Here is a 26046-nt window from a genome sequence, read left to right as displayed (position 1 = left end):
AACACATCCAAGGCTAACAAATGTGTTGTCTTGTTTGGATGGATAGAAACCTATACTTACAGCTACTCTAAAGAGCTTTAGAAAAGCAATACATAAACACTTAGGACAATTTTTTTAAGTTAAAAAAATTGTAAGCTGAACATGCATAACAACTGATACAGTCCATTCACACCTGTCAAACACATCCAAGGCTAACAAACGTGTTGTCTTGTTTGGATGGATGTAGGTGAGGACACTATCCTTTCTTGGATTTTTTTTTTTGGCTTGAAGCAATTATTAGTCTGTGACTTCACTAGCTCCTAGTACTGGATATACTTCTTTGATCAGTTATTGTCTTTTTACATTAGAATGAGATGTCATTTGTATAGCCATGTACAAAGATAATTCTAAGACTGAGTTGTTTTTGTACTAATCATTGTCACTTTTCTAAATCTAGCTGTCTTTTGAGCGTAAAAGTTCATTTATGTCTTCTTATATAAGTAAAACAGCTACACGCACACACATACACACACACACATAAACACACACACACACACACACACACACACACACACACACACACACACACACACACACACACACACACACACACACACACACACACACACACACACACACACACACACAACAATATAGACACACTCACACTTACATCTGCTTTAAAATAAACCCCGTTATGTATACACATCCTTGTGTTAGCAATTGATACTTTGAGCCCGGAGTATGTTATATAGAACCTCTCTAATTTTTGAAGAGGATAACCCCCTTGGGGTTTTTCATGAGCATGGGAATCTCCACCCGATTGCCACACATAAATTGGTCATCTCTTGAACCCCCGTGTGGGATTGTTTCCCTTAATGGGCGGTTGCTGTATGATTCATTCAGTATCAATTTTGCACATGGCATTCAAATGATGTATAACTCCCACGCATTACTCATCTTGTCACGCTTCTTCCCCCCCCCCCCCCCCCCCCCCCCCCCCCCCCCTTCCCCACACTGCAAACCCCCTTTTATCATACACACATGCTATACTGGTGTATGTCTATTCTTCTCTCTCTCATACCTTAGATCCTACTATCTTTCCATGGCGACTGCACCGACGGGTAATCATCTGTCTTGAACCTTGGACTTGTTGAGTGCACATATCCAATGGGGGTTTTCCACTCTTTTCAATAAAAAGTGCTTCAACCTATGTGTTCCTACTATAAAAAGAGGTGAGGGTTTCTTTGGCCCCTCACTTAGCCTTAATTGTGTAAGCGTGCGTATGTGAAAGTGAGGAGTGAGGTCATTGCCGCTTTCCAAGCAGTAATGGATCCAATCAAGCATGATAATGTGTCACAAGTCAGTGCTTTACGTGACTGGTTGTGTATTTGTTTTTGCAACTTACACTTGTCTTTTTTGGTGTACTACCACACTCTGCATATGCCTGGAATGGTTTTTTCCTATTAGCCACAATTTCTGTGTTGTACTAGGCTTTGTATTTTTTTGCAACTTAGCTGCAATGGTCTCTACATATTGGGTAAAACCTATCGCATACTCAGACATGGTGTTTTGCATCTTACTTTCCATATTGTTGGTACTGAACCTGGCTGGGTATTTTTTCACAAATTATGCTTGATGTGTTAACCTACTAAAAGATTGTGCCGCGTTCAACACATACTCTCAAAAGTGGTTTGAAAAAAACACACACGTCTTACTTGGTATACTGTAGATGTTGTACTTGGATGTTTTTTGCTTATTTAGTATGTTGGATTACTTAATTCATGTGCCGCATGTGATCTAAAATGATTTTCCTTGATTAAAAAAACACAGAGGATGCAGTTATTGCATACTATCTAGACTTTTGTTGCTATTTTTGCTATCTAGCGTTGGTAGGATGGTCTGTTGCGTGGTTTATTAAAAAAAATAAAGGATGGGATGGCACCTTGTTCACTTGTATACTCTCGCTCAATTATTTGGTCTAAATGTTTTGCTTGCCTTGAGACTGATTGAGCAAAATAAGGCTTGGTCTGTGGGCTTGGTTTTTTTTTCTCCAATACTATTAAATATAGACCCAAGATCAATTAAATGTGGAAATAGCATGGTTGATATCTCAAGTTGAAGCATTGGATTCTTTGGCATAAAGACTATAGACCTAGCATTAGATTATAAAAAATAAGAGTATCTCTCTGCTTTGGCTATGTAGGAATGGCTATACTAAACCAAAATTTTTATCAAAATTCAATCACTTTGGCAAGTTTTATTAGAGTATCTTGTGTGAGTGGCTTCACAAATCAATTTCCAAATAGGGGCTAAGAGAAATCTTAAGCCCACAAAAAACAAGGGTCCAATGAGCCTAAGGGGAAGGACAATGTCCAAAAGTCTCCTAAGAGAAATTCCAATAACAACAAAGCTAAGGAGAAGGGAGTTTACAAAGGCAAAAACAAACTCTCTCCTGAAGAGCTTGAGCGTTATCGCAAGGATAACCGTTGTTTCAAATGTGGTGAGCAAGGGCATGCGTACCGTGCTTGCCCCCAAAACAACATCCGCCATGAGCCTCCTAGAGCCACCTTGGTCGAAATCCAAGAAGAGGAAGCTCACCACAAAGGATCTCCTCTATGCCATGCTTGGGGAAAGGTAAGAGAACATGGTGCTTTTATTCTCTTTGACCCTGGTTCTACTCACAATTTCATATCCATAGAGTTGACCACCAAGCTAGGCATCCAAGCCTATGAGATGGGATATGTCCTACCCGCAAATGGTGCTTTCAAGGGGCAAGAAGCTTCAATCACTCCCTTAACACTAGTTCTGTAATCGGACACTAAAGTGTCCTGGGACACTAAAGTGTCCTGTAAATAGATAAACTTTGCATATTTTTTAAGGCATGTCAATTTTGCCAAATCCGACTTTAAACTATTTTTAACGAAGGCCCATGCCTTGAAAATGAACTTATAATTTTGTCTTGGCAATTTTTTTTTCAAAATTAACATAATTTAATCAAATTTTAGTGCCAATTTATGGAATTTTCATGTTTGGCTATGGAGTCCTGAGCATGGGGGGGGGGGGGGGGGGGGGAGGAGAATTCACAGCCATAGGATCGTCCTAGCAATCGAAGGGCTCACGTTTCATGCCCAAATCAACATTGGGTCAAGCGCCTACGGCCCAAAACCCTGCAATTTGAATTTGCGTTGAACCTACGCTCTCTGGAAATAACCTGTGTGAAAACCAGAGCGCAGAACCTGCGCCTGCTCTTTCGATCTGTGTCGCCCAAGGGCCCACATTTTGCCTCTCCTCACCATGGAGAAAAGAACTATGCTTGGTGGGCTACCTTCCAATGCCTATTGCAGCTCTTTAGAAGGCCACGAGGTCCTGTACCCAACTGTTGAATTTGGCGCAGATTGGGCAAAGCAAGCCCATCCCATTGATTGGGAAACAAAACTTTACAGAGGCAAAATTGTTGCATTCAATACATGGAAGAAGTTGTTCAAATGCGTATTTGATGGAGATGAGACTATGTATATGATATCATGGGATTCCCTACGACCATATATAGCTCCGGAGGAATACACAACAGTTGATGCAGTTGCAGTTCCTTTGAGTGATGATGATGAGCTCTCTTTGGCTGATTTTTTGGCAAGTCAGAAGAGGGAATTTACACGCTCTAATGTACGTCATCATGTGGATATTCCTCTTGTTTATGATGCGGTTGCTACCGTTCTTGATGATTCCCACATGATGTATGATATGGATGCAATAGATGCTGCTCTTATGACTCATGCAATGTCTGCACATGAGGAGGCTTTGCATGCATTAGATATTGGTGAAGAGGATCCATGCTTGTCAGCACATACTTCTGTTGTGCGTGGGAGGGGTCGTCCTCCAAAGTGCAAAGTTATTGGACGAGGTCGGCCGAAGGTTTTTGAGTGCCATGCGAATAGTGAGAATGTTGACCTTCCTGCTGCTACATGCAAAGCTAAGACCACTCATGCTCGTAATAAGGGATACAAGCTTCTCAAGAAGAGAGACAAAATGCAAAAGCCTCTTGTGAAAAAGGCCACAAGTTAGATATGCAAGAAGTTCATGATTCAGGTGATGAACATGCATCTGTGGGAGAGGAAGACGATTGTGAGGATGAGCTTTTGGAGGCCGAAGGGCCAGTTTTGTGTGAGAGTGATGATGAATCCGATTTTTCTGATGCATGCATGCAAAAATGGAAGAGCGACGACAATATGCGCTTTTGGAGCCAGACGGGACATCTAAAAATCTTCCATCTTTTGTGGATATAAGTGGTCCTGACCTTGGAAATATCCCGAGAAAGTTCACTGAAATTCAATTGTTCTTGTCTATGTTTCCGTTGGACTTGGTGAACATGATTGTTCTTGAAACAAATAGGTGTGCATTGGAAAGCAGAGAACGTGTCTTATGCAAACATGAATCCACAAGAAAGTGGAGTGATATTGATAGACATACCTTTCTGCGGTTTCTTGGTGTGTCTATTGGCATGGCTTGTCGTTATATGCGTGATAAGAACTATTATTGGAAAGGAGAGACATGTGGGGTGATGCACTATCCAAATTATGCACAAAAGATGGGTCAGAAATTTTTCTTGCATGTAAGAGATAACTCGCAAAGGCCACTTGTAGGAGGTACTAGAGAGCACAAGTTATGGTAGATCTTGCCATTGGAAGAAAGATTGAATGCTACCTTTCAACTGCATTATAATTGTGGGAAGAATGTAATAGTGGATGAGAGAATAATACCTTCCAAATGCAAGTTAAACCCATGTAGAGTGTACAATCCAAAGAAGCCACATAAATTTGGAATACAACTATGGAACTTGTGTGATTCAGAAACTGGATATAACTACTCATTCCGTGTGTATGACAAGTTACCATGCCCATATTTGTCTTATCATGTTGTGGACATGCTTGTAAATGATTTGAAACAAAAAGGTCATCATGTATACTTTGATAGAAGGTTTACATCAACAAAACTCTTGATGCATTTGACTAATGAGGGACATGGAGCCACAGGTACGTATATGACAAATAGGAAGAATATGCCAAGTATGCAGTTGTTGTCTCTTGAGCGTTGTGAGCGTGGCTCAACTCGATTTGCGTATGATACAAAGAGAGGTCTTCTTGCATGTAGTTGGATGGATAAAAAGCCGATATTTTTTGCTTCCAATGTATTTGGTATGAAGAGAGGTGAAGTTCTAAGGCAAGTTGGAAGTGGCCGCAAAGTTTCACTTGCATGTCTAGTGTAAGGTTTCCAGTTTTTGAAACCTTAAAGATTGTATAAAGCTTAATCAAATTGATATGATCACTGAAAAAGAAATTTGGAATTGTCCGACCATGGCAAATATTGGTATTTTTGGAATCTTAAACACAACAAACCGCAGGCTAGAAATTTTCAGATTTAAATTCGGACAAAAACTGACCCTGCTAGTCCTTCCGGAAGATTCAATGTAAATTAAATTATTAAGAAAAATTGAAGGGTTGCAGTAATCTTTTTAGCATAGACTTTATTAAAGGCCTCCTTGATATTTACAAGATATTTACCAATTAAGAAAAAATAGGTCAAAATATAGCAGAATTGATATTTTAAAAGCTGGCAGGTAATGGGAGAGTCATCACTAACTTGCTAGGGACTCATTTAGTAGCAAGGGGTTCCATCTGGAGCTGTAGGGCTGCTTGAGCTACAAGCAACTGCTTTTTCCAGCCTGTGAGAACTTATGAGTGCAAGATAAACTATAAATAGGACCCCTTGCTTCACAATTTGACAGACTCGGAGCCTTGACACACTCTCTCTCATCTAGAGAGACCACTACATAGAAATCACTAGAGATTAAGCTCTAGTTGGTTAAATTAAACGATAATTAGCATAATCCTTCTTAATTAGCAAAGCTAAGTTAACCTATTTTCTTAATAAATTAAAGATTAATCCTATGTATACTAAAAAATCCTCTCTTAATCAAATATTCTCTGCTGATTGTTGTAATTAAGCTTAGGGATATTAAGCAAATTAATTATTATATCATATTAGGATTGAAATTGTCCATATTAACCACAAATTAATGGGATTTATATTAATTAAGTTTAGATTAAGTTAAGATAATTATTAGAGCTGTGTTGGATTGTCATTATGCTAGGAAAATTATCTTATAACTTTTTGAGTAATTTTCATAATTAATTAAGTAGAATTACACTATTTTTGAGAAAAAAATAATCAAATTGATTCAAAATGCTTTGAGTTATTTACCAGAGATTAATTACAAGTTAAAGAACCCATGATAATTATGTTAATCTCAATAATTAATTTACTTGATTATTTTAACAAAATTACTCTATTTTTAGAACAAATTAAAAGGGGGAAATTAGCAAATTGATTCAAAATGCTTTAAGCTATTTATCAGAGGTTAAATGTTAGAGAACCCATGATAGTTATGCTAACCTTAGATAATTAATTTACCTAATTATTTTAGCAGAATTACTCTATTTTTAGAAAAAATTAAAAAGAAAAAATTAGCAAATTGATTCAAAATGCTTTGAGTTATTTATTAGAGGTTAATTACATGTGAAAAAACCCGTGATAATTATGTTAACCTTAGATAATTAATTTACGTAATTATTATAGTAGAATTACTATTTTTAAAGAAAAATTAAAAAGAAGAAAATTAGCAAATTGATTCAAAATGCTTTGAGTTATTCATTAGAGATTAATTACATGTTAGGGAACGTGATAAGTATGTTAACCTGAAATAATTAATTTACCTAATTATTTTAGCATAATTACTCTGTTTTTGGGACAAATTAAAAGAGAGAAATTAGTAAATTGATTCAAAATGCTTTGAGTGATTTATTAAATATTAATTACGTGTTAGGAAATCCGTGATAATTATATTACCCTAAGATAATTAATGTACCTAATTATTTTGGCAGAACTACTCTGTTTTTAGGAAAAATTAAAAGGGGGAAATTAGCAAATTGATTCAAAATGCTTTGAGTTATTTATCAGAGGGTAACTACATGTGAGGAGGCCCATGATAATTATGTTAACCTCAAATAATTAATTTTGCTAATTATTTTAGCAGAATTACGTTGTTTTTAGAACAAATTAAAATAGGGAAATTAGAAAATTGATTCAAAATACTTTGCGTTATTTATCAGAGGTTAATTCCATGATAGGAAATTTATGATAATTATGTTAAACTCAGATAATTACTTTACCTAATTATCTTAGCAAAATTACACTTTTTTTTAGGACAAATTAAAAGAGAAAAATTAGTAAATTGATTTTAAATGCTTTGAGTTATTTATCAAAGGTTAATCACACCTTAGGAAACTTGTGATAATTATGTTACCCTCAGATAAATAGTTTATCTAATTATCTCATTAAAATAACATTATTTTTAGAAGAAAATAAAAAAGAAAAAAATAGTAAATTGATCCAAAAACCTTTGATATAACTATCAGAGGTAGAACATACCTTGAGCAATCCATGATAGATACCCCAACCTCTAATAAATAGTTTAAATATTTATCTTTATTAAAAGTAACTGATTTTGCGTATAAAATAGAGAAAGGAAATTAGTAAAGAATTTATCTAATTACCAAATGAATACCTGAGGTTCAAAATCACTATTGAAGGTTGGAAAAATTACCTCAATATAAATGGTTGGTATAACAAATTACTATCAGTAAAATTTTGCCAAAATTAGACCATAAGTATAGGAGGAAAAGGTTATAAATCAAATTTTATGAAAATTCCTAAAGATAGAACATATCAAATTACAATTTACGGTGAGTAATCTATTAGCCGATAGGAATTATAATTTACTAAGGATAAATATAAAGTATTCATGGAATATAAACTAAGGATAAACCTAGTTAAATGACTTTCCTAATTAAATGGTAATTATGGGAAATTACTTATAGTACAAGGAAGTTACAGGAGGAATATCTTATCCAATTAACTATCAAGGATACTTACTTACTCCAAAAATCCTTATTTTTGGATAAAAAGGAAAAAAAGAGATTATTCAATTAAACTTTTATTCGATTAAGTCTTTTTATAAAGCTGCCGATATGGCTCCAAAGAGGACCAGAGGAAATCCTCTTACCGAGGAAGAGGATATTAGCAACAAAAGAAATAAAGCCACTAATGACCATGAGGCTGGGCTTCGACGGAGGAAAGTTTGCAGGCTCTAGCCCAACAACAGATGGCCGAGCAGTCCTAGGTGGATTTCTATTTTGTTCAATTAAATCTTTTAAAGTTCATTTTTAAGTTAACATTGCATACGTAAGGAGTGAGTACGAATAAAAAAAGAAATAATTGACAAAAAACCGAGGGTAACTTCCAACGTGCATTGTTTATAATGTAGGAAAGAATTGTTTGAGTTGAAACTGGTTGAATTAGGAAAGATATGATTGATCATCCTTAAGACAGCTTGTCTCAAGACACCTCCGACTCCTTGGTATATTTTGATGATAATGATTGGTTTTTCAGCCATGGATAAGTTGGTTACCCCCATGAACGTTGAGTTTCTACTCCGTGCCATGTCTTGATGTTTCTATATAAGTTAGGATACCGTTTTTTATCCCAGGGGAGCCACCCGGTTGTATGGGCAACTGGTTTGGTGTATGGGCACCCGGAACCTTGGGTGGGGGTTTATCCACTCCGGATTGTGAATGAGGAATGGATGCCGTTTTTTCACCCTTAAGTAGTCTTGAGATAAGAAGAGTAGTGGTCACAGTTATTATGGAGAATGTTTTGATTGACAGTACCCTGTCTTAAGTTTAAAGATGTCTGCTTGCTAAAAGAATGTTTTTCAATGATGTCTTTAATACTTGATTGAAGGAATTACTGTGATGGAACGTTAAAAGAAACCATTATTTTAAATGTTAAAACAATGCGATAGTAATTACAAAACAAAAGGAATCATGTGTGATTGCGGGGTGGTTTGTGGGGATTGACTAAGGTTGTCAATCATGGACGGGTGGACCTGATTAGTCGGGTAACTATTCATCCCTGCGCACTAAAACGTTTAGAAAACTTCTTCACTTGGAAGAGGAGTCCACCAGTGCAATTAAACTTAGGGATATTAAGAAAATTAATTATTATATCATATTAGGGTTGAAATTATCCATATTAACCATAAATTAATGGAAATTATATTAATTAAGTTTAGATTAAGTTGAGATAATTATCAAAGCTATGTTAGACTGCCATTATACTAGGAAAATTATCTTATAATGTTTTGAGTAATTTTCATAAATAATTAAGCAGAATTACATTGTTTTTGAGAGAAAAATAATCAAATTGATTCAAAATGCTTCGAGTTATTTATCAGAGATTAATTACATGTTAGAGAACCCGTGATAATTATGTTAACCCTAGAAAATTAATCTAACTAATTATTTTAGCAGAATTACTCTATTTTTAGGACAAATTAAAAGGAAGAAATTAGCAAATTGATTCAAAATGCTTTGAGTTATTTATTAGAGGTTAGATACATGTTAGACAACCTATAATAATTATTTTAATCTTAGATAAAAAATTAACCTAATTATTTTAGCAAAATTACTCTATTTTTAGGACAAATCAAAAAGGGAAAATTAGCAAATTGATTCAAAATGCTTTGAGTTATTTAGTAGAGGTTAATTACATGTTAGGAAACATATTAACCTTAGATAATTAATTTACCTAATTATTTTAGCAAAATTACTTTGTTTTTAGGACAAATTAAAAAGGAGAAATTAGGAAATTGATTCAAAATTCTTTATGGTTTTTTACCAGAGGTTAATTACATGTTAGGAAACCGTGATAATTATGTTAACCTCAGATAATTAATTTACGTAATTATTTTAGCAGAACTACTATGTTTGTAAGACAAATTAAAATAGAGAAATTAACAAATTGATTTAAAATGCTTTGAGTTATTTATCAGAGATTAATGACATGTTAGGGAACTTGTGATAATTATGTTAACCTCAGGTAATTAATTTTTCTAATTATTTTAGAAGAACTACTCCGTTTTTAGGACAAATTAAAAGAGAAAAATTAGCAAATTGATTCAAAATATTTTGAGTTACTTATTAGAGGTTAATTACATGTTAGGGAGCTCATGATTATTAGATTAACCTCAAATAATTAATTTACCTAATTGTTTTAGTAGAATTACTCTGGTTTTAGGACAATTAAAAGGGGGAAATTAACAAATCAATTCAAAATACTTTGAGTTATTTATCAGAGGTTAATTACATGTTAAAAAATCTATGATAATTATGTTAAACTCAGATAATTAGTTTAGCTAATTATCTTAGTAAACTTATACTATTTTTAGGACAAATTAAAAGGGAAAAATTAGTAAATTTATTTTAAATGCTTTGAGTTATTTATCAGAGGTTAATCACACCTTAGAAAACCCATGATAATTATGTTACCCTAGGATAATTAGTTTACCTAATTATCTCGCTAAACTTACATTATGTTTAGGAGAAAATAAAAGGGGGAAAATAGTAAATTGATCCAAAAACCTTTGATATAATTATCAGAGGTAGAAGACACCTTGAAGAATTTGTTATAAATACCCCATTCTCAGACAAATAGTTTAAATATTTATCTTCATTAAAAGTAACGAATTTGCGTATAAAATACAGAAAGGAAATTAGTAAATGAATTTATCTAATTACCAAATGAATACCTGAGATTCAAACTCACTATTGAAGGTTGGAAAAATTATCTCAACATAAATGGTTGATTTAACAAATTACTATCAACAAAAGTTTGCCTAAATTAGACCATAAGTATAGGAGAAAAAGGTTATAAATCAAATTTTATGAAAATTCCTAAAGATAGAACATATCAAATTACAATTTAGGGTGAGTAATCCATTAGCAGATAGGAATTATAATTTACTAAGGATAAATATAAAGTATTCATGGAATATAGACTACGGATAAACCTAATTAAATGGCTTCCCTAATTAAATGGTAATTATGGGAAATTACTTATAGTACAATGAAGTTACAGGAGGAATATCTCATCCAATTAACTATCAAGGATACCTACTTACTCCAAAAATCCTTATTTTTGGGTAAAAAGGGAAAAAAGAGATTATTCAATTAAACTTCTAATCAATTAAGTCTTTTTATAAGGCTACCGATATGGCTCCAAAGAGAACCAGAGGAAATCCTCTTACCGAGGAAGAGGATATTAGCAACAAAAGAAATAAAGCAACTAATGACCATGAGACTGGGCCTAGCCATAGGCCGAAGGAGGAAAGTTTGCAGGCTCCAGCCCAACAGCAGATGGCCGAGCAGTCCCAGGTGGATTTCTATTTTGTTCAATTAAATCTTTTAAAGTTCATTTTTAAGTTAGCATTGCATACGTAAGGAGTGAGTACGAATAAGAAAAGAAATAATTGACAAAAAACGGAGGGTAACTTCCAACGTGCATTGTTTATAATGTAGGAAAGAATTGTTTGAGTTGAAACTGGTCGAATTAGGAAAGATATGATTGATCATCCTTAAGACAGCTTGTTTCAAGACACCTCCGACTCCTTGGTATATTTTGATGATAATGATTGGTTTTTCAGCCACGGATAAGTCGGTTACCCCCATGAACGTTGAGTTTCTACTCCGTGTCATGTTTTGATGTTTCTACATAAGTTAGGATACTGTTTTTTATCCTAGGGGAGCCGCCCAGTTGTATGGGCAAGTGGTTTGGTGTATGGGCACCCGGAACCTTGGGGGTGGGGGTTTATCCACTGCGGATTGTGAATAAGGAATGGGTGCCTTTTTTTCACCCTTAGGTGGTCTTGAGACAAGAAGAGCACTGGTCACGGTTATTATGGACAATGTTTTGATTGAAAGTACCTTGTCTTAAGTTTAAAGATGTCTGTTTGCTAAAAGAATACTTTTCAATGCTGTCTTTAATACTTGATTGAAGCAATTACTGTGACGGAACGTTAAAAGAAACCATTATTCTAAATGTTGAAACAATGTGATAGTAATTACAAAACAAAAGGAATCATGTGTGATTGCGGGGTGGTAAGTGGGGATTGACTAAGGTTGTTAATCATGGACGGGTGGACATGAGTAGTCGGGTGACTATCCATCCCTATGCACTAAAACATTTAGAAAACTTCTTCACTTGGAAGGAGTCCACCAGTGGCTGTGCCCTCACATCTGTTAGGGGGAAAAAAGCGTTGGTTGAGGATACCTTAGCCCAATTATGGCAGTTATAGGGCCGAAATAGTTTTTTTGAACTTTTAATATGTTGTCCCGTTTCCACTGCGAGACAGAACTAGGTCTTCTTCTAAGGCTATAGACCCAAGCCATTGTCAATGGTAAGGGCCCATTCCTTTGATTTTTCTTGTTTAGAGACTCTGATTGTTATCAAACCTAGAGACCTGTCAAGGATCCCATCCCGATCTTGGTATTGGCGGGTTGGGGATCTTACATCTAGAGATTGGGATTCAATACAACATGTGCAAAGCTGGATGTGATGTCTTTGATAGTATGGTGTTGGGATCTGGCTATAGTCTAGAGACTACCATACATGGCTGGAAGTGGTGGCATGCACTATTTTGGGGTATGTTGGATTCAGTTTTGGCAAATGCATACATTATTTGGAGAATTTTTCATGGTAAGAAAAATGTAAGTTGCTTTCAGTTTATGGTGAGACTTCAAGAACAATTGGTTGACAACCATCTTGGTGATTGCACCTAGATGCGTTATGTATGTGGGTGGTCCAATGGATGGACATAACTTAGTGAAGATGATTTCAAAAGCTAGCAAGTACTGCTATGTTTGTGCAATTGAAAGGAAGAGGCGTTTACATGATGGAAATGAAGTTATTGGATCAAAGCCATCAAGGACAATTTATGGCTGTCCCAAATGCAAGAAATACTTGTTGTGGATCCATGCTTTTCAAAGTATCAAGCAATGTCTGGATATGATCGCATGGGTGTTAGTGCCAAGCGAGTTGTGCGATCTCTTCATCGGCCAATGGAAGTTTGATATCGAGTTTTGCATCTCTTGCTATTGTTTTATGTTCTTGAATGCAATTTGGTTTATGGTATTCTCATTTACGGTGACATCAAGATTTTTCTCCCTTGGTTGTGATCCTCTTTATTGGACTTGTATTTGACATTTATATATGCATTATATGAATTGATGTCGACTTGTTCTCTTACGTGCAACTTTGAGTTGCTGTTTTGATAAATCCAACCAAAAGAAAAGAATTGTTTCATTGCAAAAATGATTTTTCATGTGGTAATTATTGGTCATGTTACATTCCCTAACTTGTATAGGGGTCTCATGAATTTAGTGCTTGTATAGTTGATTTTTTCGAGCAGAAAATGCTGTATGTATAGGAGTTAGTGTGCTGTTTGTATAGGAGTTAGTGTGCTGTTTTATACCATATCCACTTTGGGAGGATTTATGAAAAGGTCATCTTCATTTTTTTGGGTGTCTAAATTTTTTATTCAAGTCCTTATCTTGTATATAACACTCCCTCCAAAGCTAGTGGTCAAATGGTATACAACAAAGACGCTAGATTTTTAATAAAAACGCTTAAAAAGGACACTAAAGTGTCCTTTTTGGTACCAAACTAGTGTTAATTGGGAAATTGAGGCTCCATGTCCAAGCTATGTGGACAAAGAGGACTTATTTATCTCTCCTCTCAAGCACGAGGATGTAATCCTAGGGGCAACATGGTTTGATTGCATGGCTGCCAATGTTAAATTCCCTGAAAGGAAAATCTACTTTAGGTTCAGGGAAAAAGATATGTACATAGATGCCAAAGAGATGAGTAACTTCATACCCATTGTACATACACAAGCTTTTAATGAGTCAATAAAGAGCTCTATTTTTGTGTACATGATTTTTGTTAAAGATTTTCAAAATGAACCTAATGCTTTAGCAAACGAAAATATAAACAATCACAAGGAATTAGAGTTATCCAATTTTCTCAAGGGATTTCAAGATGTTTTTATTGACGACATCCCTCGTAAACTACCTCCTAAATGAGGCAATGATGACCATGCAATTGAAATTCTTCCAAGAAGTTCACCGCCTAATAAACCTCCTTATAGAGTTTCTCAAGCTCAACAAGAGGAGATTATGCGGCAAGTGCAGGAGTTAGTTGAGAAGGGCATGGTTAGGCCTAGCTCACCTCCATTTTTCTCACCCGTGTTATTAGTACAAAAGAAAGACGGCACATATCGTATGTGTGTCAACTATAGAGTAGTAAATAGAACCACTATAAAAAATAGGTAAGTCTCGTTCCACAGGTAGAAGACCTATTTGATAAGCTACAAGGGTCGACCTACTTCAGTAGGATTGACCTAAAAAGTGGCTACCATCAAATAAGGATAGTTGATCAAGACATTTTAAAGACCATATTTTGCACTACATTTGGTCTTTACGAATACATTGTCATGCCTTTTGGTTTGACCAATGCACCTGCCACATTCAACTGCTTGATGGAGAAGCTATTCAAGCCTCACTAAACCTTTACTGGAGTGTTCTTTGATGATATTATCATCTACTCTAATTCACTAGATGAACACAAGCAACACCTCCAGGTAATGTTTCAAGTCTTATGAGAGAATAAACTGTATGTTAATTAAAAGAAAAGTGAGTTTTTCTTATAAGAGATTCATTATTTAGGTCACATTATCTCTCAAGATGGCATCCAAATGGATCCATCAAAGCTAGAGGTAATAAAAGGATGGCCTAATCCAAGGAATCTTCATGAACTAAGAAGCTTTATAGGTATGTGTGCATACTATAGACGCTTCATAGAAAAATTCTCACTAATAGCAGGACCATTACATGACCTAACAAAGAAAAACGCTAGGTATACATGGTCTGCCAAGGAGAACAATGCTTTCAAAAAGCTTATCTCTGGACTTGTGCTTACACTGCCAGATCTCTCAAAGCCATTTGAGGTCCAATGTGACACTTGGCCTTGGAGCTATTTTGCTCCAAGAAGGGCACGCCATAGCCTATGAAAGTCAAAGGCTCGACCCTGTTAAGCAAGCTCTAGGCATATATAAAAAGGAACTCCTTGCAGTTCTACATGCCTTAGACTCGTGGAAGCACTATTTACTGGGGACTCCTTTCATTTTGCAGACGGATCACCAAAGCCTTAAGTAGTTCATGAAACAGACCAAGCTCTCTGACAAACAAATGAGGTGGGCAAATTTCCTTTCATAATTTCATTTTCATATTGCTCACATTGCTGGCAAGCATAATCAAGTAGCCGATGCACTCTCAAGACGGCTGAGAGTGAGACGGCTGAGAGTGAATATGGTTTCCATCGCAACTCACAATGATCTATGTTCTATGATAGATGAGTATGCTATTGATCCCGATTTTAGAGATGTGATTTCAGCCCTTGCACTAGGGAAGAAAGAGGAACCATTTAATTTACAAGATGGTTATCTTGTCTATGGCAATAGACTATGCGTTACTAAGTCACGACGTGAGAAAGTAATGTATGAATCTCATGCTCCTCCTTATGTGGGACATAAAGGGATTCAGTCTACCCTAAAAGGAATTAAAACATATTTCTATTGGCCTACCATGAAAGCAAACATACAAGAGTATGTTTCTAAATGTGTGGTATGCCAAAAGACAAAGTTTGATAGGGGGAAGCAACCTGGATTGCTTCAACCTTTGCCAATCCCTAATTCACCATGGGAGAGCATATCCATGGATTTTATCTTTGGACTGCTTGAGTCTATCCATGGGAATACGAGAATATGGATGATAGTAGACAGGTTCAACAAACAAGCTCATTTTATACCTGTCAAAAAGACTATCAAAGCCCATCAAATGGCAACCCTCTTCATATCACAAATCTTCAAGTACCATGGCTTGCCAATGTCCATAGTGTCGGATAGAGATCCTAGAATTTAGGGAAGGGTCTCTTTTGAGAATTTAGGGACAATGCTAAACTTCTCTTCGGCCTATCATCCACAAACGGATGGCCAAAGTGAAATAGCTAACCTAACGATTCTTGATCTACTAAAAGCCTATGTAATGGAAGTAGATCAAAGGTCCCAATGGGACAAGTACTTACCCTTAGTGGAGTATGCCTACAATAACATTGTACATACTTTCATGAGAAAAGCACCTTTCGAGGTAATTGAGGGAAGATCCAAAAGTCTCCTGCTACTTAAAGTACACGGGAAGATCTTCGCTGAAGATGAGTATAGCCGAGACCTACAAGAATCTTTCCAAAAGATTAAGGATGCTATCTCTATCTCACAGCAAAGGCAAAAGGCTGCTGCTTATAAGCACAGAAGAGCCCAAGCCTTTAAAGGAAATGATTGGGTCTTACTTAGATTTCCCAAGGCTCGATTAAGGAACACAACGGGCAAGAATCCTTCGGGACACCAAAAGTACTACACTAAGTTAGCAAAAAGGTACTGTGGTACCTTCCAGATTCTTCAACCAATCAATGAAATGACCTATCAACTTAAGTTGCCCAGCCATTGGCTCATACACAATGATTTCCATGTGAGCCTACTAAAGCCTTACAAAGGAGAGCCACCTCAAGAACCAACTATTGAAGACCCACAGAGATCGAGGACCAAGAAGAGGTGCTACAGTCCGAGTCCATTCTCGGACATGAAGACAAGGTATCTCGAGGGGTTCACCATTCAGAACCCCCTATATAACGTGCATTCATGGGTTATTAAAAAAACCCCTCTTTTAACATGTCTGAATGAATAAAATGACCTCTTATTTTAGGATTTTTTCCAAATTTGAATATTAAAACCCCTTATTTTAATGGAGCTCTGCTGAATTGCCTAAAATGTTTTCTTTTTAAAACTTCTACTTTCAAACTCACATTATACATTAACATGATTGCATAGTGCACCCCCCAAGCAAAGTTTAAGAGGCGGTAAGACTATCCAACGGTTTCTTATTAAGTTTAAAAATTATCCTTTTGAAGATGCTAGATGGATGCAAGGCATACAATCAAAGGATAACCTAAACCTTGTCAATGCTTACAATGCTTCTCTAGAGTAAGCAAACTTAAAAATGTTTAAAATGAACAAAGTTTTTGCCTTATAAGACTTTTCTTTTTCTTTATTGTGCACAATTGTTAAGTAGTATGCATGCTTAGAATCAAGTTTGTGGAGACGACGTCTCCCAAACACCACGTAGAGCTTGTCACTCTACTATGGAAGATTGATAGGACTAATGCGCAAACATGCTTGTGGAAGCCTTAGGCTCTCAAGCGCCAAATGAATTACTCATCCGTTTTGGAACGATGTCGTAGGGTAAGATAGGGATCCTCTACCCGCTAGAAAAAGGACTAAGCTTTATCTTATCTATCCCATAGTCAAGGATGACTATGATTTCAAGAGAGAGTTAATTTCATAATGACTAATATCTAATTCTCCTAAATGATTTTATCATGTTAAATTGATCATTTAATATGGGGAAATACCAGGGGAGAAAAAGCTATAATATTGGTTAAGCTGGCAGACCGGCCATAGTAGGGATCCAAAGGAGGGAAAATAGGGATCCAAAAGGAGGGCCATCTGCAAAAGAGCAATGTACAACAATGGGCTCCAAAGACCTTAGGGTTCAGCCCATTAAGCTTTCCAAAATGCTAAGGTTCCAAAATTCAAAGGTAAGTCCATATGGTCAAGGTTAGTGGAATTGGATATTTATGTGAGGACCAAAAAGTCTTCAAGTGGTCCTAGATAGGAGGGGGAAAGCCCTAAAGATAGGGGAAGAGAGAGCAAAGGTGAGAGAACGCACACACAAACTCCAAAGCTTCCTTTTACATAAAGGGCATAATGGACACATGTTAGATCCCTAGCCCAATTGCCCACAAGGTGCACTCAAATCCTATTGGATGGCCATAGAGGTGGACCAATGAGAATTAGGCTAGAGTAAATCTAGTCTAATTTGTTTAAAAACACTCAATAAAATAACCAATAAAAATTAAGCTCTCTAGAAGACTATTGGCCAGTCTCAGAGGGGGTTCAATGAGCATTCAGCAGCACCAATGGCTTGCTTGATTCCTATTGGCCAGAAGACAAAGGGGTCCAATGAGAGTTTAATTGCATTATTTAATTACCTAAAGATCTTACAAAAGGGGAAAGGGGGACACATGTCACAAGGCTATCACTTATGCTTCTCAATTATGATTGGCTAAGCTTTGCAGGGTCCAATGGGGTGCCAACATGAGTAAATTGCAAGAGGGGTCGACCAAGAGAGAGAGGGGGCTTATTTTGTCAAGCTATTATCACACACATACACACACACACACACACACACACAATATCATGTGTGAAGCAAGAAGACTCTCTCTCTCTCTCTCTCTCCTTCTCAAGCTTTTATGGAAAGCTCATCATCTACTCCAAGCTTGTGATTAATTAATAAGATATGCTAATATTTTATGAGTGATTATGTGAGGAGATATACTTCTTTCTCGTAAGACTACTCCTTCTTCCTCTCAATCTACTCTCATACCCCGCTAGCTCTCACCATCTTTGAAGGTGTGTGAGGTCTTGGGTTTGAGACCGTGAGGGAATTGATGTTGTGTTTTATAAGTATTTTCTTAGTTCTTGAAGCTTCCATTTTCATTGTTCTGGCTAGTTATTGAAGGAACACAAAAAATTGTATTGTAAAATGTCTCCCTTAATGGAGGAAACCTATAATACAAATCCTTTTGGAGGGGGACCGGCTCCATGTAAATCCAGTCCTCAACTGTTGTCAATAGCTTAATTTCTCTCTCTTTTCAAGTATTGTTCATGCCTATCTAACTAGGTGTTATGCTTTTTGTTGCTCTCTCCATCCAAGCACTCTTGCTATGCTCATTAGGAATCTATTCTAATGAAATGCTCACTATGTCTATGCTATTTTTTTCTACACACAAAAATACTAGGACATTAAATGTTACAGTTACTCTCAACCTCTCCAGTTAGATCTTTTATCTTTTTTTTGATAACATTAACATTCCCCTTAACGGTGATACATGATTGAAAAATCTTTTGAAAAAAATGGCTAAGATTCCATTTAGCCATGCTCGCCAAGAGGACTTTTCCACACTTCTCTCGTTAATAAACCTAGATGGATCAAAAAATCTAACTCATCATATAATTCCCACTTTGACAAGAATAAGCTTTATGATGTCATTTCATGGCTTCTTGATAATTGTTTGGGACACTTTGGTGGCCATTGTTGTAACCAAAGCCTTGGTATTCCAATGGGCTTTTCCTCTTTCCCCCTATGTGCATCGTATAGCTAGCCTTTTTTGAATATAAATGGTTTCTTGAAACCATGAAGAATAAAAATATCAACCACAAACTTTCCTTTTTTAATTATACATATAGATATATGGATGATATCCTTAGCCTCAATAACATAAGGTTTTTCAACAAAATCACAATGATATATCCAGACTACCTTAAAATCAAGCCGACTTATGGAAACCGTTTTGATACGTCTTTAGGGTTTTTGTCCACCTCTATACAATTCCTTAACTTCTTGATTATGCTACACAATCCCTATAATGGTAACTTTGATCTCTGTTTCATTTGGAAGAGAGAAAATCTTAAAATCTCTTCTATAGAATTTATCAAAAAGATGAGTAATTGAACACATACTGTAGCACTGAACACGTGTATTAGTTTACTTTACATGATCTTATATTCTACTTCTAACTGCTTCTCACCATGTGAAGATATCAATCATCTCATTCATAAATTCTGCCTCAATGGCATCAAGAGAAACGACCTGATTAACGGTATCACTAAATCTATTTCACTTAATAATTGGCCCGACTTACGAATTAAATGTACTACTATCATCTCTTTAATCAGGTAGTAGGCCCATATGCAATGGGCCTACTGCCAACCATTGTGTATGGTGCCTAGGATAGGACGCACACACACACACACACACACACACACACACACACACACACACACACACACACACACACACACACACACACACACACACACACACACACACACACACACACACACACACACACACACACACACACATTTTCACTAATATAGACAACTTACATTGCATGCTCAAGAACCTTGGAGCCAATTAATTGATTCACATGCACACACACGTGATACCAATATCGGATATGTTTTCGGATAAATTGGAAACACAATCTCCAACTACCATTCTTGCCTTAATCAGGGATCTACAATTGAATGAGAACTTGTTCTTCTCAATCACATGGGGTAACCCCATGTATTCAATGACACAGTGTGAAAGCATTCAAGAATGATACCCTCTACCTTGTTATAATTTATTAGTTTGCTCTCATTTTTAGTGCCTAATTCCCTTACTAGCCTACCCTATCTACACTCACATACTTACACATAAAAAGAACACATGTAGTTAGTTGCAAGCAGGCCTCACCCAAAAACATCGCGTTCTCTGACATCGGATATCTGTGACCTTTAGGCCTCCCGTACACAATCCTATGCACACAAAGAGCCACAAAACTTTTCCATTGGAGTGGTTCATACAAAGCAACTTGCACTTCTGTCCCGACTTGATAATGAGAGGTTGGTTTCTACACCTTGCTTGCCACAGATTTTGGATTCCATGCAGAATATACACATTGTAGCCAAGTCTGTTCTCCCCTTGTATTGTCACACTAGCACACATGCATGCTCTGGGAGTTCAACCAAGATCCACTCGAACGCCAAATACCATTATTGATGTACAAAAACCATCAACCCCTCATGCAACATCGGGTACAAAAAATGGGAATCATCATCATCATACAGGTAGGTGCATTTGCACCTACTCAAGAAAATTGGAGAGTGTAAATGATTCAGTTTTCTTTGAAATACATTTTTGTTAGATGCTCTTAATCTGTCTGCAATAAGATCTTAGATAATTGTTAAATATGAGATTTTCTTACACAGTCGTCTGGTTGAATATATTGACTTTTGTATTATGTACTCATATGGGGATCAAGATGCCCACACACAGGGTACATAACATTCTTGGCCTTTTAAGGATATGATCCATCCTTATGCCATAGCTAGCAACACTAATCTTGATAGTAATCTTGAGGAGGGAAAATTGTGAGCAATTTAGCTGCTCTCTTTCAATTTTTTTGAATGGTTTTTATGCTTCACATGGACTTCAACTTGGGATCTTATATTTGTTTTTTTGGGTTGAAATTTCAAAGCCGCTTTGGAGTTGAAACCTCAAGATTTTAAGTAAATACTTGGATAATAATGGGCTCATAAACTGAATACCCGTACTTGTATGGGTGAATTTCTTTGATTTTAAAGTTTGTTGGTCCTTTATGGGAACTATGAGTACCAATAGGTGCCTTAAATCTCCCTGTGATGGGCTCCAATGAGCTAGCTTGGTTTGGAGTACGGAAAATATCCCATCAAAACAAGGGAAAGGGTGTAAAATTTTTGAAGGATTACCAACTTTTCAAATGATTACCAATAGTCTTCATACATAAATTAACTTAACAAATAATAAATGATGGTTGGAATGATTATTGACATCTTAGTGGTATAGGATCTATCGTATAAAAAGGAGTTTTTTGCCTTTTTATTGGTCGTCATTAATGACTTGGAATGATATAAGGAATATTGTTACTTGGCATAAGTGTTAGATTCAACATTTTGACTTGAGATTTAGCTTGATGGTTTTTTACTTGAAAGTAACACATGTACATTGTTTTACTTTTCAATAATTTAGTTTTGGATAATTTAGATTTGGATTTGTTGCTAGAAGCCTTAAACCTCTTGTGAGGGTCTTAGCAGAGATGACATGGATTGGATATTTGAGAATTTGTCCATTTTACAAAGGAAATGCTGCCCAAATTTGTACCTTTTAGAGATTGGTAAACTAGAAGATGGAATAGTACATAACATATTTTTTGAACCTTTTTTTTTTTTTTGACGCCGTTAACCTCCTGTGAGGGTCTCAACAAGAGATGGCTTTGATTGGAAATTTGAAATTATATCAGCTGTATGAAAGAGATGTTGTCCAAATTTTTACTTTTGCGAGATTGGTAATCTAGAAGATGGAATGGTACATAAATGTCAAACATTTCTTACCTTTAGACTGTTGTGGGGACCTTGGCCTACATGGACATTTCATAACATAGAAATAACATGAATTTTGTAGATTTTGAACAAAAATTGATAAGTGTACATAATCTTAAAGATATCCAGAATGCGGTTCTTTTTCTTTTTGTCATAAATCTGATCCCTGCTTAGCTATTAGTTTCTTTGTAATTTTGGACACTGATAACAAGGTGAAGGGGTCATTGACACCTGTCTTCCCATGTAATGCCATTACTGATGTGCTTGTGTTCTTGGATGGTGGCAGGTAAGAGGTTCCTTCGTTGGGATTACGAAGGGAACTGCAGTAATAGTTAGAGATCATCCAGTGCCGGTTTTGGTACTTGTAAACAATGTATAGATAGTACTTGTAAACACTTCTTTGATAAGTATATATATGCGTAAGGTGTACAATTATTCTCAATACATCCAATCTAAATGTTGTCAATTGTCCAATCTTGTCTCTGTCACTTTTGTTTACTATGAAGACGTGTTTGTATGTATTTATGTAACCCTTGTCTGTTCTCTAGTCCCACTGTATGGTTCAATAGTTTGTTAAATTAAAATGTTGTTAGATAATCAATCATAAACACACACACAAGTAATATAGCTAGCATTTAACCAAATACAAAAGTCAACTCTTCTCTGGGATGCCTATAAACCATGATCAAAACCCTAGGCTCACTTTAACTATCATATGGCTTGGTATTAACAAAGAAAACCAAGAAAACTCATTCTTCTCTTCCCCCCTATGGGCACCCACCCATAATACTAAGCCCGAAGAAAGTGGCAATCATGCCTCTTACCTGTGGACAACTAGCCACTCAAAATGGCTGGGTTTCTTGCTTGTTTCCCTCTTGGCTACCCTTAGATATTCCCACCATGTGAGGTTATCCTTATAGAGGATGCATTGTGGAGATAACCTAGTAATTGTAAAAAACATGGGGGAGTAACCTTTCTCACTTATCGATGTTGGCTTCACGCCCTGACTATCTGCTTCTTTCTTTTTTCCCTTACCGTATTTTTGGCTCTTAGGCAGCTCTGTGCACCTTGACCTTAAGATGCATGCACCTAGTCCCCCTTGGAGGCGGCTACATTTGTGACCCTGATGGAAACAACACCCTACCAAATCAGGCCTAGAATGATGGGAGATACTGCTCGCAATGCGCCATGATTGTTCAACCTCAACCTCAACCTAATTCTATTTAAATAGGTGACGGTGCTTTTTTCCCCTCACTTAGACTTGAGTATGTCTGTTACTGTATGGTTTTGAAAGAGAGGGTTGTGCTCATTGTTGCTTGCTGTGGTGATATGCAGCTCACAATGCAACCTACGCAGGTTTGTACCTGGCTTAAATTCATTTTGTAATGTAATACTTTGATATCTTTATGGACCTCTATCAAGAGGGTTGTTCTGTGGTGATGTAAGCACCTCTATTTTTTTGAATTTCGATAAGACACACAAAAGGTTGATTTGTGATAACTGCTATGCGTGTATTTCTTCACTGTTAAGTGGTGCACAATATGGAAAAATAAGGATGGTAAAGAAGTCTGTGTCTGCTCTATCGCTATCATTTACTATCGAAAAGGATTCCTAGTGGTTTTTTAAAGTGTGGCTAGATAATGCCCCTGCATTAGTTAGATTAGCCTAAGAATGTATACGACATCACCTTATAAAGGCTGCTGACAGTGTCTAGACATTGTTGATGGTTATATAAAGGTAAGTAGCACCGTCTTTTGATGGCTTTCTTTGGGTTCTGCGTATGTATGATGACACTTGGAGGGATTGATTGTTTGGGAGTAACGGTAGATGCAAAACAACACAAGGGGTAGTTCCTTGCCTAAAGGGGCTCTGGTTACGTTGGCAGACTCGGTGTATGGTTGTTCTATTTCTACCTTGGTTTTTGATGATACTGTGCACTATAATGTTGGATTTTGTGGTCGATCGGGTTTTACATTTGGTGTATGTTCTCACATCAGTTGCATAAGTTTTCTAAAAGACTGAACGAGTTGATACAGTAAGCACACGTCGTCACCATTTTTGCATACCAGGGTGTTTGTAAATTTGTGGTGGATCTCGTTTTTTTCTGGCAGAGCGAACCTTGAACTTAAAATTTACATCTCACAAACAATATATAGCATCTATACAATAGTGGTTTTTAATGAGCTGCTATGGCTGATATTTTTTAAGATTAAAAAAAGGGGGTTATATTTGAAACCTCAATCTTTGATCAACCATAATAATGGTTCAATTTGATTTCCATGTCTATGATTGATGCATATGCCTTTCTTGGGTGAAGTTTCAATCGGAGAAAAGGGAATTTTTTGAATATAACCACATGCACGTGGTCTTAATAATTTTTTGGACTTACTTTGGCTACTGCATTGAAAGATTTTACTTAGATTTGAAGGATTGTTGGTAAGATAAAAAAAGGCTAAAACTTGGGGAAGTAGTATACTTGGATCAAAAGGCGTGCTGGCCTTCTGATCAGAATGATATGTATGCTATTATCTATTTAAGGTCTAATAAAAAATAGGGATATATGGAAACCATACTTATCAGTACTTTTATGAATCTTTGGGAAAATAGACCTTTTTCACAAAAAAAACCTAAAGAACTAGACTACATGAACACTATGGACAATGGTTTTAAGTTAAAAAAATTGTAAGTTGGACATGGATAACAACTGATACAGTCCATTGACACCTGTAAAACACATCCAAGGCTAACGTATTTGTTGTCTTGTTTGGATGGATGCAGGTGAGGACTCTATCCTTGATTGGAATCTTTTTTGTCTAAAAGAAAATGTCTGTCCATGATTACACTTGCTCCTAATACTTGGGAAGTACTTCTTTAATGAGTCATTATCATTCTATACTAGAATGAGGCTTCATTCTCATAAGCCATGTACAAAGATAATTCTAATACTGAGTTGTTTTTGTACTAATCATTGCCTTTTCTCTAAATCCACATGTCTTTTGAATGTTAAAGTTCAATTATGTCTTACTATTTAAGTAAAAATAGCTACTCACACATGTTTTACTATCGGCTATAATTGGTTTGTTTTATAAAAGTTAATCCCATACCCTCACACTCTCTCTCACAAAAGCACTATCTCTGACAGACTTGTAATTACCTGTTTTTCCTTCTTTACTACTCACCCACAATAATATAGACACACATCACACTCACATCTGTTTTAAAATAAACCCCGTTTTGTATACACATCCTTGTATTAGCAATGGATACTCTAAGCCTTCATTATGTTACATGGAATTTCCACCCGGTTGCCACACATAAATTGGTCATCTCTTGAACCCCTCGTGGGATGGTGCCCCTTAATGGGCACTTGGTGTATGATTCATTCTGTATCATTTTTTGTATGCCGCATTTACATGATGTATAACTCCCAGGCATTACTCAGCCCATCACATCCCTCCCCCCCCTCACCCCCCTATTGCATACCCCCTTCTATCACACACACGGTACCTGGCTATACTAGTGTATGGAATGTGGATTTTCCACTCTCTGCAATACAAAGTGCTTCAAATTGTGTGTCCCTATTATAAAAAGAGGAGAAGGTTTCTTTGGCCCCTAACTTAGCCTTGACTGTGTAAGTGTGTGTATGTAAAAGTGAGGAGTGAGGGCATTTCCACTTTCTGAGGAGTAATGGAGTTCATATCAAACTTGATTATGTGTCACAGGTCGATGCTTTACCTAACTGGTTGTGTTCTTTTTGCAACCTACACTTGCCTTTTTTTGGCATACTACCGCACTCTGCATATGCTTGGAATGGTTTTTTCCTACTAGCCACATTATCTGTGCTGTACCAAGCTTTGTATTTTTTTGCAACTTAGTCGCAATGGTCTCTGCATATTGGGTAAAACCTACTGCATACTTTGCGTGGTGTTTCCCATCCTACTTTCCATATTGTTGGTACTGTACTTGGCTGGGTATTT

The 26046-nt window shown here is 36.4% G+C and overlaps 1 pseudogene; it reads left to right on the top strand.

The window, feature by feature from the left end:
- Nucleotides 1-3276: 3276 nt before the first annotated feature.
- Nucleotides 3277-4346, top strand: LOC147448172 (uncharacterized; annotated as a pseudogene).
- The last annotated feature ends 21700 nt before the right edge of the window (nucleotides 4347-26046 follow it).

This window comes from Adiantum capillus-veneris, chromosome 11, assembly GCF_014529385.1.
Source record: "Adiantum capillus-veneris isolate H3 chromosome 11, ASM1452938v2, whole genome shotgun sequence".
In the NCBI taxonomy this organism is placed as follows: Eukaryota; Viridiplantae; Streptophyta; class Polypodiopsida; order Polypodiales; family Pteridaceae; genus Adiantum; species Adiantum capillus-veneris.
The sequence above is the reverse complement of the archived record's forward strand: the minus strand, read 5'-3'. Positions and strand labels throughout refer to the sequence as shown.